This window comes from Phyllostomus hastatus, unplaced genomic scaffold, assembly GCF_019186645.2.
Source record: "Phyllostomus hastatus isolate PE091 unplaced genomic scaffold, TTU_PhHast_1.1 phas_contig_1529, whole genome shotgun sequence".
Classification (NCBI taxonomy): Eukaryota; Metazoa; Chordata; class Mammalia; order Chiroptera; family Phyllostomidae; genus Phyllostomus; species Phyllostomus hastatus.
In genome coordinates, this window is record NW_025333626.1 from 346735 (window position 1) to 356433 (window position 9699).

Below are 9699 nucleotides of genomic sequence, written 5' to 3' on the forward strand. Positions count from 1 at the left end.
GAAGCTAAAGAACTCATAAGTATGACACATGGACATGAACTAAAGGGGGGGAACGTGGGTGGGAGAGAGGGTACAGGGTGGAGGGGAGAGAAGGGGGAAATAGGACAACTGTATTAGCATAATCAATAAAATATATTTTAAAAAATTCAGAGCATTGACACTTTCCTTGTTCTTGACCTTAGCAGGAATGCTTCCTGTGCTTACCATTAGAAATTTTAGTATTAAAGTCAACACTTACTTTGTGTGTTTGTGTACTTAGAGCTGTAGATATACACAAGGATATTATATTATATAGTGTATATGTGTATATATAGGAAGTACTCATGATTCCCTATTTTGCTGAGCTTTTTTTTTTCTCATTTTGTTTAGATTTTTTTCTTGCAATGGGTTTTGAATTTCATTGAATTCTCTTTCAGGATTTCTAGAGATTTTCATATGATTTTTTTTCTTCAGACCTATCTTAAGGTGAATTATATTAATAGATTTCCTAATTACTGAATCATCCTTGATTGTCTAGAACAAATGTGATGTTAGATTCTTCCCACCAATGTTAAGTTTAGTAGATTTGGATCAATATTCATAATAGAAATTGTTCTATAACTTTCTATCATTATACTGTATTTTTCAAGTTTTGGTATCAATGCTATAGTCATTTCATAAAAATAACTTGAATTTGCTTCTGGACAAGATGAAGGCATAGATAGATATACTGTGCCTCCTCACACAAACAAAAGAAGTACAACAACAAATTTAAAAAGAAAATCAACCAGAACTTCTTGAAAATTGAACTGTATGGATGTTCAACAACCAAGGAATTAAAGAAGAAACATTCATCCAGACCGGTAGGAGGGGTGGATACAGGCAACACAATTGGAGAGGATCATGAGGCAAGGCGACAGCTGGAGGACCAGGCACAGAGAGGGGGGTTCCACATATGTGTGCATATAAACTGGGAGGAACAACTGGGGAGTCAGATACACCATGGAACCCAGGGTTGCAACATGGGGCAGTAAAGCCTCCAAATCTCTGGCTATAAAACCTGTGGTGGTTGCAGATAGGGGAGAAACTCCCAGCCTCACAGGAGAGTTTGTTGGAGAGATCAACAGGGTCCTAGAATGTACACAAACCCACCCACCCAGGAATCAGTACCAGAAGGGCCAAATTTGCTTCTGGGTAGCAGGAGAAGTGACTGAAAGCTGGTGGAGAGAGAAGCAAGCAGCATTGTTCCCTCTTGGACTCCTCCCCCATATACAGCACCACAATGCAGCTACCTGGGTTGCCCTGCCCTGATAAATACCTAAGGCTCTGCCCCTTACAACATAACAGGCACTCCAAGACAAATTTTATATATATATATATATATATATATATATATATATATATATATATATATATATATATATATATATATATATGAAAGAATGGAATTTCATTCCAAATGAAAGAATAGATCAAAGTTCCAAAAATAGAACTAAGTGATGAACAGATGGCCAAACTATCAGAGGTGGAGTTCAAAACACTGGTAATCAGGATGCTCACACAAATGGTTGAATACAGTTGCAAAATAGAGGAAAAAGTGAAGGCTATGCAAAGTGAAATATAGAAAAATATACAGGGAACCAACAGTGAAGGGAATGAAACAGGGTCTCAAATCAACAATTTGGAGCAGAAGGAAGAAATAAACATTCAATCAGAACAGAATGAAGAAACAAGAATTCAAAAAATAAGGAGAGGCTTAGGAACCTCCAGGACAACTTTAAATGTTCCAACATCCAAATCATATGGGTGCCAGAAGGAGAAGAGAAAAAGCAAGTAATTGAAAACTTATTTGAAAAAATAATGAAGGAGAAATTCCCCAATATGGCAAAGGAAATAGACTTCCAGGAAGTCCAGGAAGCTCAGAAAGTCCCAAAGATGTTGGCTGTAAGGAAACATACACCAAGGCACATCATAATTACATTAGCCAAGATTAAAGAGAAGGAGAGAATCTTAAAAGCAGCAAGAGAAAAGGAGACAGTTACCTACAAAGGAATTCCCATAAGACTAGCAGCTGATTTTTCAAAAGAAATCTTGCAGGCAAGAAGGGGCTTCAAAGAAGTATTCCAAGTCATGAAAGGCAAGGACCTACATCCAAGATTCCTCTATCCAACCAAGCTATCATTTAGAATAGAAGGGCAGATAAAGTGCTTCCAAGATGAGGTCAACTTAAAGGAGTTCGTCATCACCCAGCCCTTGTTACATGAAATGTTAAAGGGATTTATCTAAGAAAAAGATGATCAAAACTATGAACAGTAAAATGACAACAAACTCATAACTATCAACAACCAAATCTAAAAAAATAAAAAAAAAACGAACTAAGCAAATAACTAGAACAGGAACAGAAACACAGAAATGAAGATCAGTGGGGAGGGGAGGGGTAGAATAGGGGAAAAGGTACAGGGAATAAGAAACATAATTGGTAGGCACAAAATAGACAGGGGGAGGTTAAGAATAGTATAGGACATGGAGAAGCAAAAGAACTTATGTGTATGAACCATGGACATGAAGTAAGGGGGGGAATGCTGGTTGGAGGGATGGTGTAGGGCAGAAAGGAATAAACAGGAGAAAAAATGGAAGGGCTGTAATAGCATAATCAATAAAATATATTTAAAAATAATTTCAATTTCTGTTTATTTTTTACATTTTGGAATATTTCATGAAGCATTGGGAGTAATAACATATAGCATTGTGATTTGTTGGAGGTTAAATTTTGGTTAAGTTCTTCTGTGAAAATTTTTAAGGCCTGCTGCTTTTCTCTGAGAATATTCTTTAATAAATATCCCTATTTTTTCTTACAGAAATTAGTTTCTTGAAGATCTCCATCTCAAATGAGTCGATTTTTACAAACTATCTTTTTGCTAGGAAATCATACTTATCTAGGTTTTCTTTCTATTCCTAGTGCAAAGAAGTCTTTTGATATGTAATTTTTCTCTGTTTTAATAGTTATTTTTCTTTTTTCATTATTTGTACATCTGTATTTTATATTTATTTCATGACTACATTAGCTGTTTTATTATTTAATAATTCAATATTTTTATTTATTCACTTCTATGATTTTTTCTGTTTCTTGTATCCTTTTTGTTTTATTGTTAGCATTGCTTTATTGTGTTTTCTTTGGGTTTCCTTTGTTTTTTGCCTAACTTTAGGAGTTGCAACTTTAATTCATTAATTTTCTTTTCTTTTCTTTTAAAATTTAATTAATAGAAGTATTTAAACTATTAAATTTCCTTTAACAATTGCTAAAATATATCCCACACATTATGATTTGTGAGTTTTCCATTTCCATTTTATTTTCAATGCTGAAATTTGGGATTGTTATTTCCCCTTTCAGTTAAGGGATGTTTTTCAATTTTTATTTTTTAAAGAGTTTGTTTATTTATTTTTAGAGAGAGAGGAAGGGAGAGAGGAAGAGGGAATGAAACATCAATGTGTGGTTGCCTCTTGCATGCCCCCCACTAAGGACCTGGGCTGCAACCCAGACATGTGCCCTGACTGGGAATTAAAGCAGCGACCCTTCTGTTGGCAGGCCGGCACTCAATCCACTGAGCCACACCAGTCGGGGCTCAACAGCTTTTAATAGAGAGTTTTGGAGGACCAGTTTGCTTCCACTATATGACTCCATGGCCCTTACTAGAGTTTTTAAATATTTCTGATGGAAATACTTTTTAAAGTTTTTACCTTTATTGCATTATGGGAAAAGAATTCTGGTTCTGTTATTTCTATTTTATTGAATGTGATGATATTTTCTTTGTGACCTGGCATACAGTAAAGTTTTATGAATACTCCTTATGTGCTTGAGAAGATATTTGTCTATTTCTTAGTTGTAAAATTTGATGAATGTCCAGAAGATCTACCTTACTGACGATACAGAATAAGGTCTAGTTTTTTTTCAAGAGGACTTTTTCTGGGCTACCTTAGGGGGTTAAAAAGGGAAGAGCTTAACAAAGAGAAACAGGGAGGAGTGCTTTCATCTGGGGACTGGTACATAGCCAAAGACACAAGATTCTCCTAGCAACCAGAAGCACTCATATATTCAATAAATATTAAAAATGTCTTCTATGACAAGACAGCTTTCATTTAATTCAGGTTTCTTTTTAAAAGGCACACACAAGTCTAACCACAGCTAAAATCACTGTCAGTCTCATCATTACACTACTTTAATTTTCTTCTCAGCACTTAGTAGTCCTTTGTTCATATTTGTTATTTTCTTTAATATCTCTCTTCCCACTAGATTATACACTCTCCAAGGGCACAGATTTTTCTATCATATCTATTCTACCCAGAATATTGCTGATCACATGGTATACTCTAAACCAATGTTTGCTATATAATGTATGAAGAATATCCACTTTGTACCTTCAGAGAAGAACATTTCTGAAATAGGGGCAGGCCCAATAACATATTTTTATAGGAAATCAAGAAAATATGTGTTACTACATTCTACTAGAACAAAGGACCTGCTTTGTTCTAGACCTTGTGCTAGCCAATGTGGATGTAGAGATGAACTGTGCATTAGATTGTTATGCATTTAGTTCCAATAACAACAAAAACCCAAAACAGATCAAACAACAATAAAAACAACTAGCAACAACTTAAACCAGTAGTTCTCAATCCTTGCAGAATCATAGAATCATGTGAGAAGTTGTTTTTTTTTAAAAACAAACCTTGCAAAATGGAAAATTCTTATGGAGGAGAATTTGGCAATATTTAGCATGTACCTATTGGCTCATAAATTCCAGTTCTCAAAATCATAGAAGCACTGTGAAAATATGAAAATATTATTGATTGCAGAAATATGTTACAAAAACTGAAATAATTTCAGCAATGTGTGTTATAACAAAAACTAGAATGATTAAATATCCATGAGTAGAGGACTTGAAAAAGAAAAATAATTCAATATTATGCAGCTATAGAAAAAGAATGATAACTATTTCTTTCTTTTTTTTAAAGATTTTATTTATTTATTTTTAGAGAGGGAAGGGAGGGAGATAGAGAGAGAGAGAGAGGAACATCAATGTGTGGTTGCTGGGGGTTATGGCCTGCAACCCAGGCATGTACCCTGGCTGGGAATTGAACCTGCAACACTTTGGTTCCCAGCCCGCACTCAATCCACTGAGCTATGCCAGCCAGGGCAGAATGATAACTATTTCTGCATATTAATTTGGAACACTCTCCAGGAAATATAACCAAGCCAAAAAAATCAAGATGGGGAAAACAGTATAGTACCTTATTATTTATCACACATGGTGAGCATGAATATATATGAAATTATAATCAACAAAAAAATGATATGGGAGACAGAAGGTACAGAGTAGGAAGGATGAGAAAAGAAGCTGGACTCTACTAAAATTTTGTTTTGTAGGTTTGACTTTCATATTATGTAAATTTTCTACATTATTTATAAAAACTTATTATATAAGACAAAAGCAATGAAAAACAACATAAATCTAATAGAATTTATTGTTTATCCAGTTGGAGGCATTACCACACAGAAACTATTTTGAATGATTTTAAAATATAGTCACTTGTTCTGTACATTCGTAGTGGATATGGTCTGAGATCAACAAAACTAGATGAACATTTTAAACTCTTTTCAGAATCAGTAATTGTAGTGTTAGTGTTAACATGGGTTTTTTGGGGGCATTGTTGGCTGTGAATTGTGAGGTAATGCTAGTGAATAATTTTGTTGGTACCATTGGGATTAGGGCTTGTGGCTTCAGATAAAAGATATAAAGATAAAATATTGATGACATAAAGTATATACACTGGAGCCCTAAATTTGAAAGGAAAGTATCAGTATAAAACTATATTTTGCTTTAAAATGTATATGTATTTCTTACTTCTGCCTCCTACATGCACTAGAAACCATGATGAACCCACTAGCATGTAAACATCATGATTTTACTCTTTAAAAAACATTTTCCACTAAAAAATAAATCAAGATTACATGATGAACTAGCTGATTTCAGGAACTGTATAGTCGTGACTTGAACAACGTGATGCACCAGGAAAAAGGAAGGACTGCTAGGGTCATGTAAAAAGGACTCAAGAGCTAATATGAAGAATCTAAATGCCTAAAAATAGGATTATCTGAGCATCTATAAAAATAATAATTAAATACATTTAAACACATTAAATGTGCTTAAATATTGTATTCATGGTGATTCTGAAATATACTCTGTACTCACCTTTAAAAGTTCTAGAAAATAAATTCACAATTTCAAACTGGTAAGTAGAAGGAAAAAATTAAATAATTATCCTTCCATTTGTATATTTGCTGTGTTACCAAATAATTAATGAGGGAAAGATTGTCCTTACATATGCATATTTCTAAAAGTTACTTTCAAGTGAGTTTGCTTTTTTAAACATTTTATTTTTAAAGAGAGGGAAAGGGAGGGACAAAGAAAGGGTGAGAAACATCAATGTGAGAAACATCAATCAATTGCTTCTCATACATACCCTGATGGGGGGCCCAAACCCACAATGCAGGCATGTGTTCTGACTAGAAATCGAACCAGTGACCTTTGGGTTTATGGGACGATGCCCAACTAGCTGAGCCACAACAGTTGGGGCTGAGTTTGCTTTTTAAAAAAAGATTTCTTTTATTTTTAGACAGAGGGGAAGGGAGGGAAAAAGAGAGGGAGAGAAACATCAATTTGCAGTTGCCTCTCACGCACCCCCAGTTGGGGACCTGGCCCACAACACTGGCATGTGCGACAACTGGGAATCAAACCCTTGATCCTGTGGTTTGCAGGCCAGTACCCAATCCATTGAGCCACACCAGTCAGGGCTGACTTTGCCTTTTTTGTGGGAAAATTTTAAGTGTGTATAAGATCTGATAATCACATTCTTGAAACAATTCTTAAACACTTAACAAGTCATTTGTTTGTAAATCAATAAATTTATGTATGCTAAACCAAAGATTTAGATAATCAAGACTGCATTAGTAATATGTAGGCATGTTGAATGAGACTATTTGCATAGGTGTCAATGTTTTATAAGTAGCATAATAACTGCATTAACATACTGTAGACGTCAGTGTTTATAAACTCATTTTTATTACTAACCTTTCTCAGAAAATATCAATTCTATTCAGTTCTATACTTGAAGTATTACTATACAGCTAATAAACAGGGCTTTACCTTTTATTTTTATTTATTTTTCTTTTTGAAGTTTTATTATTTTTATTGTTCGTACTGTTACAGATGTCCCCCTTTTCCCCCTTTTTGCACCCCCTCAACCCAGCCCCCACTTACCTTTTATTTTTAAATAGTGATAAAAAGTCTGGAAGTACTTGTGTTGGTCCAGGTGCTCAAAGATGCCATAAGAATACTACAGCTTCCATCTTCCTACTCAACTATTTTCAGCAGGTTGACTGTATGACCACATGCTTGCCTCAATATGGATGCAACAGCTCCAGACATCTCTGTCACATTCCAAGTACTGTCATTATCTTCTCTCACATCTATCCTTCTTATTAAGAAACAGCCTTTTCTATAAAACACCCTACCACATTTCCTGTAAACTTTATTGGGCAGAAATGGTCCACAAGGCCACCTACAGGTCTAAAGGAGGCTGGAAAAGCATAATTTGACAAAGGGGAATGGGATAGCTTTGATTGAATTGGAGAAATTCTGAAGTCCACTCCCAGTCCCAGACCAAACATACTGATTTTTTTTTTAACCAATCAGTTTTTCTTACCATAGGACATTGGTAGGAAAAGCTGTTGGGTTAGCAATCAAAAAATCCAGTGAGAAAGAATTCTAGAGTTAAAAACACAGTCAGGTGTAAAAAGTGAATATGCAGTAAAGGGAATAAACTCACAACTGTTTCCAGGCACTTTCATACCTGCTGCCTTGTTCAGTTCTCACAGCAACCCTATAAACAAGGTAACTGCCATTATCTCCATGTTATGCATCAGAGACCAGAGACTCATAGACGGAGAAGGCAGCTTGTTTAGTGTTCACAGTGCATTACTTTACCCCTCTGTTATGGATCATAGCCCCTTAACTGGCTTACCAAGATCACTGTCAGAAGCATAAATAGGGGAGGAACAAGAGATCCACTATTTGTTCAGCACTGTACTAGACATATTCTATTTTTCTTTTTCCCAGTGGCCATGTCAAGAAGGGGACGTATTTTGACTTTGGCCACTTCTCTGATGATGGGATCTTCTAACAGAGGTAGGGGCATGAGGGTGGCCCAGAGCAGAATTTGCCCATTGTTGCAGCTGTTACCAGTCTGCACACTCAAGTCATATGTGTTATCTTGGACCCCACTCAGTCAGGCACTGGTAGATAGTATGGAGTATGGAGCCTCATATCCATACCTGCAGGTCTGTGAGGCTTGGCAATGTCACCATTCTCAGTTGGCTGCCATGCTGCCAGTATTACCAGCAGTTTTGACCTCTTTATCTTACAGAATGAGTGTGTTGTGCATTAGTCCCCTAGCTACCTGTCAACCCAGCTCAGATTCTGCTAGAAAAGCAATGACCTTTCTCATGTCCCCAACTTCTCTCCAGCCCTTGAATAATGTGCCATCCATAGCAGCAAATAGTTCTTCTTGAATTATGTTAATGGTCACTACAACATTTTACTCACCACCAGGATCTTATGAAGCCACCTCTCATCCATCCTGAATCACCATCCTTTAAGGTTAGGGCCTCCTTAGTTAAATCTACTGTCCTTCAAACTCTTTGTTCCCTTTATTATAAAGTATATTTTATTGATTATGCTATTAGTTTTCCCAATGTTTTCCCTTTGTTCCCCCCTGCCCTGCACCCCCAACCCTCCAGCATTCCCCCCCTTAGATCATGTCCTTGGGCTGTACATATAAGTTCTTTGACTTCTGTTTCCTATACCATTCTTAATCTCTCCCCATCTATTTTATGTCTATCAATTATGCTCCTTATTCCTGTACCTTTTCCCCCATTCTTCCCTTCCCCCTCCCCACTGAAAACCCTCCATGTAATGTCCATTTCTCTGATTCTGTTCCTGTTCTAGTTGTTTGTTTAGTTTTTGTTTTTTAGGTTTGGTTGTTGATATTTGTGTTTGTTGTCATTTTACTGTTCATAGTTTTGACCATCTTTTTCTTAGACAAGTCCCTCTAACATTTCATATAAGGGCTTCCTGATAATGATTTCCTTTAACTTGACCTTGTCTGAGAAACACTTATCTACCCTTCCATTCTAAATGATAGCTTTGCGGAATAGAGTCATCTGGATGTAGGTCCTTGCCTTTTTAAATGTGGGAAATGTATGCTTGCAACACATTCCCTTTTAGACAAGAGTTCTTTTTGGTTTAGCATGTACTGAAGAACACAGATGTGAATGGAGTGCTCTGTCATTACCATCACTCAGGAGCTAAGCCTTTAGATGTTTAAAAGTGTTTAATGCATTTTATTTCACCTATTCACTTATACCCTATCCAAATGATAAAATAAGCTAATGCAGTTTAGAAAGCTAAATAATATATGTCATATGAGCATCAATTAAAGCAGGGTGCAAAAAGAAATGGAAAGGTAGAAATCAGGCACTAACCTTTAATCCAGGGACTGACAGCTAAACCTGTAGAAGCCATTTGGGTCTTTGTTAGTCCTTTGCCATGTGACAATGTGTTCTTCCTCTGTAAATTTATTGGTGTGACCAAAGGTCACTGATGG